Here is a 5,403-nt window from a genome sequence, read left to right on the forward strand (position 1 = left end):
TATAGCCACTATGGAAAACAGTTTGGAATTTCCTCAGAAAACTAAAAATGGATCTGCCTTTTGACCCAGCAATTCCACTACTGGGATTATATCCCAAGAGCCCTGAAACACCAATCCAAAAGAGCCTATGCACCCCAATGTTCATAGCAGCACAATTTACAATAGCCAAGTACTGGAAGTGACCTAAGAGCCCATCAGCAAATGAGTGGATCAAAAACCTCTGGTACATTTACACAATGGAATTCTATGCAGCAGAATTCCATTGTGTAGAGCTCCTACCCTTTGCAACAGCATGGATGGAACTGGAGAGCATTATGCTAAGTCAAATAAGCCAGGCAGTGAGGGACAAATACCCTGTGGTCTCACCTTGAACTGGAATCTAGTCAACCAAAGAATAAAGCAAACAAAATATAACCAGAGACATTGAAATTAAGAACAAACTGAGAGTAACCAGAAGAGAGGTAGGAGGGGATAGTGTGAAGAAAGGCAGGAGGGTTTTCAGGATCATGTATAAAGGACATATGGACAAAACCAAAGGGTGGTAGGGATCAATGGTAGGAAGTGGCAATGGCTAGTGTGGGGCACAGAGTTGTGTGGGGGAAAATGTAGAAAACTATATTTAAACAAAAAGAAATAAAGTTAAAAAAACAGCTCACTCTATATTAAATATTCTGGGCATATTATGGAATATCTCTGTTCATTATTAGATACTCTTTTATTTAAACCATTATAATAGTGTGTTAGGAAAGACACTCTTTCCTGTAGGTGGCTTCCCAAGTCAGTTTCACACACTGTGCCCTTGGGTAAGTCATTTGTTTCAATCACTACCTCTTCAGGTGTGATGGCAACTGCTCAGTTGAGTCTGCAGAATAGTTCTGAGGATCAAATGAAATCACTGTGAAAAGATATTGGAAAGTCAAAAGCAGTACACAAGTCTTAGGTGTTAGTTGCTAACAGAATAAATTCAGTGGAGTATAAATTTTTCTGAGGAAAGCTGCAAACTAAATATATACTGTATTAGAAGCCAAGGAAAGCATTTCCTCATTCCTGAATGAATAACCTCTTGGCTCTGGGTAATAGTAAATAGAGTAAGGCTATTGGAAGACACTTCTAATAAAACAATTGTGGGCATGAAAAGAGAAGCCAGAGGTAGAGCACTTAGGGCCAGAGGCTGAAACACAACTGGAACAGGTCCAGAGCCTCAGTGGGGCAGGATTTTGGAAGAGGTTAGGAGGAGTTTGCTTTGTGTGTAGATTCCTGCTGAATACATGACATTTTTATTCATTACTGACTCCCTTGGTGGGTTTTATCATTACTGTGGCCAACAGCCTCTGGGGGATAAAAATGCAAATAGATGGACCCAAAGGCCTTTGATATATTGGAATACAATAAATGTCAGCAAAAAGTAAAGCTTTGTCTGAAGGATATGTGAAATAGGTAATTAGCACATATCCTGACATGTCCTTATGGTGCTTGAAGAATTTCACACTGGCATTTTCAGAAAGTTAGAGAGTTATTTTCCTAGTGGAATAAAATATTTTCACACTATTTTTTCCAAAGGAAAGTTAGATAATTAGGAGGGGTCATGTAAGTCATTAATATACAAGTAAGATTATAGTTATTAGTGAATAATAGCTCAGAAATTTATGTTTATTTTCATTTAATCATTATAGCATTCCAGATATGTATTGTAATTTACATTTTGGAGTTAAAAGAGTTTATATGCCTGTATTAAGACAGTATAGCTAAAAGTTATTGGGCTAGAATTAAGGCCTAGATTATTTTAATTCTAGACATCACGTTCTTCGCCTACTTTTTTGCTTCTCATGCATGAATCCTTGGACCACTGTGTCTTCATGTCAAAATTTTTACTGGTTTACTGAATAATTTTCAGAGGAATTCATGATTATATGTTTGATAAATTCTGATGACAAAATTAAAATTTAGATAGTCTATGGCTGTTTTTATTATATTGTGAATTTGAGTCATGGAGTTCAAACATCTTTATACCATATTGACTATATGAATAAATGAGTAAACAAATTTTAAATGCTTATAAAATTGCCTCTTTGTATTGAGGGACAACTCTCACAAATTATGAAAGTCAGACTGACGTGCCACTCACAGACACCTCTGAGGAAGTGTACTTTCCTTTCTCTCCGAGTGCAAATGGCATTGCCCAGGGTTCTTCTCATGAATTCTTCTTCATGTGGTTTCACTGCACCCTTCATCCAATTTGTGGCTGAAAATACTAAAGTGGTTGCTTAGAAACATCAAATTTGCAAATTTATGCATTTTCAGAAGGTTGCATTGAAATGTAGGAGTAGCATATGGTGAGCTGACATGTTTTGTCCTTTAGCCAAGGAGAAGTGTAATCTTCTGTGATCTCTCTAATTATTTCATGGCACTTTAAGATGCCAAGCTGAATTTAGAAATTATCAAGCCTTCAGGGCTAAGGAAAAATAGAACACACTTTTTGTTTTCAGTATTTAGGACTAAAGTAATTGTTCTTTTCAAAAATTAATTAGAATGTTTTTGGAACTCTAAAGGCAGAGGATAAGTTTTATCTAAAGGATAGAATTAAGGGCTAATTTTTTGGCTGAAATACAAAGGAAGTAAGAATGTTTATTAATGTGGAAAAAAAGGCAGCCCTGAAGTGAAGATATTTGATAAGAAGAGTTATGATCCTAAGTAGTTATAAAAATTGACTTAATAACTACTGAGAGAGAATAAAAAAAATAACTCAAGAGGACTGAGGAAAATAGAAGACAGAGTGAAAACCAAATGCAAATAATAAATTAAGGAATTGAAGCCCTGGTCATGTGTAGATGTTAATTTCTGTAATGAAATAAGCTTGGTCTGGAGGAAAGCATCATGAAAAGTTTAGCTAAATAAACTGAATAATTTATTCATTCTCTTATTCTTAAAATGACCACCAATTCATTTCACCCTGTCCAAAACCTTTTAGAAGCCTTCTCTTTGGCATGGAGGATACCCATGTCATCTTGACTTCGTTCAGGACCAGCCTTGTATTTCATGCATGGGGTTTGTAAGGAAGGAGATAACTGCTGCTACTCTCGTGACCACTCTGACAGTCCATACAGTGTAGAGTGCAAGTATTCGCAGCAAGGATACTATATATTTACAGAGATTGCTGCAGATATGAACATAGCAAACCACTAACGAGGAAGAAGTGACTGCTACAGATCTAACTGCAAATTCATTCCTAGCTGCTTCCTCAAGTCTCTCATCATAGTTAGACTGATTATTGAAATGAATACAGGTGAGGCTGAGTCAAGACATTCAAACTTTGCAACTGTAGGAGTAGGTTCAGAAGACTAGGTGAATACCATTAGTTTGTTCCTGGGCAGCCCAACTGTGGCTGTACTTCCCCTTATTGCACTGAGGCACCCCTGTGGGGCTCAGTGACCAAGGAAGACTTGGAGAAGGAGTATCCTGCAGTGAAAATAAAGCTGCAGTTGGAGAGTGATGCTATGGTGAGAACTGCATGTATCTCCATGGAGACTCCTGTGATCTGTGTGGGTTGCAGGTCCTCCATATGGTAGATGCTGCCCAGAGATCACAACACATAAAATCTTGCACTGAGGCCCATGAGAAGGACATGGAGCCCTTGTTTTCTGTCCAGCACCATAAGGACAAAGTGTGTGGGATTTGCATGGAGGTGGTCTATGAGAAAGTCAACCCCAGTGAATGCTGCTTTGAGATTCTCTCCAACTGCAACTACACCTACTGTCTCAAGTGTATTCACAAGTGGAAGAGTGCTACTCAATTTGAGAGCAAGATCATAAAATCCTGCCCAGAATGCCAGATCACATCTAACTTTGTCATTCCCAAAGTGAGGACTGGGTGGAGGAGAACGAAGAGAGGCAGAAACTCATTCAGAAATACAAGAAGGCATTGAGCAGCAGGTGTGTAGATATTTTGATAAAGGACCTGGGAGCTGCCTATTGGGAAGGAACTGTTTTTACAAGCATGTATAACTCCAATGGCCATAGACAGGAGCCACAGAGACACAAAGTGGGATCATCAAGCAGATACTGGGCCCAATGAAGGACCCACTTTTGGGAGCTCATTGAGGAAAGAAAGAACAGCAACCCCTTTGACTATGATGAAGAGGAAGTTGCCACCTTTGAACTGGGTCAGTTGTTGCTTATGCTTTTGGCTGCAGGTGGGGGAAGAATTTGAAGATGGATGGGGCTTGTTTTCACATGAGCTGGAAGACTTTTATGACTCAGATCTATAGCAGCTCTGCATGACTTGTGGACCAACCCACTGAATGTCAGACAGGAGCTGTCCCTCAAGTGGTAGGGCAGGGTCCATGGTTCTCCCTCAGGCAGGCCTAGCCACTCCATTTGCCATCACAATTTTAACCCAGGGCCTGTCTTCTCAATTGCTCATGTTTCCCTAAGGAGTATGCTGTTTTCTCTGGTTAAAAGACAAAATTAAACCTCAAAGTTAGTAATGCAAATTTACCTCTCAGACAGTAAGTGTAGGTTTGTTGCATCATCTGTTTTCAAACAGATTCACACAGGTGGAAGGTATTGTTTATGGACTTTCAGCAGTCATTTTGAGGACCCTGGGTTAAAAAGTAACACCATTGGCCCTACTTTGGTGTCCAAGAATAGGGGTGATGGGTGAAGTATCTAGACTGTGTCAAGTAATCTCAGCTATAGACTTAAGAGGTGGATACTTAAGGTTTCTGGTGAAATCTGCACATCTGTGTTTTTATCAGTTCCCTACCTTGCAATCAGCACTCCATGCACCTGTTCTGTGGTTTTGGCATCTTGTTTAATTGCACACAAGTAATAAACTACTGGGTAACCATAATTAGGAAAAATAAAATAACCACCAAGAATCAACTGGTCTAGGGACCTCATTAGGACACAGGGGTTAAAAGAAGAGACAGATGTGGATTTTTCCCTCATAGGACCTATACTTTTTGAGACACAGACATATAAGCCATAATGGAACCCCATACCAAAAGTGTAATGGTACAAATATGCCATGGGCCTTCATGAATCTAGAGGAGCACTTAATGTAGTCATGGGAAATTAGGCAGATTTCAAGGTAGGCTGATTGCCATGGCAATCCCAAAATATCAACGGATTAACAAAGCAGGACTTCCTCTTGCTCATGTATTTCTATATATTTGATGTATTTCTCAGAGCTTCTTTCACCTAGTATGTCAGAAGCTCTGATATCTCCAGGGCCTCATAATCCACTTATGGACTCTATGTACAAGGCTGGCAGCTGGGGGCAGGAAGGACTGCATGTTTTGTTTTGTTTTTTAAGGGTGAAGCCTGAAAGTGGGACATTATCTATTGACCACATTTAACTTTAAAGGGAACTGTAAACTAGGAGCAGTAAAAATAAGTTTGTTGA

At 39.2% G+C, this 5,403-nt stretch overlaps 1 pseudogene; it reads left to right on the forward strand.

Annotated features, from left to right (window-relative positions):
- Positions 1 to 3,035: 3,035 nt before the first annotated feature.
- Positions 3,036 to 4,278, forward strand: LOC114502144 (annotated as a pseudogene).
- Positions 4,279 to 5,403: the final 1,125 nt, after the last annotated feature.

This window comes from Phyllostomus discolor, chromosome 7, assembly GCF_004126475.2.
Source record: "Phyllostomus discolor isolate MPI-MPIP mPhyDis1 chromosome 7, mPhyDis1.pri.v3, whole genome shotgun sequence".
Classification (NCBI taxonomy): Eukaryota; Metazoa; Chordata; class Mammalia; order Chiroptera; family Phyllostomidae; genus Phyllostomus; species Phyllostomus discolor.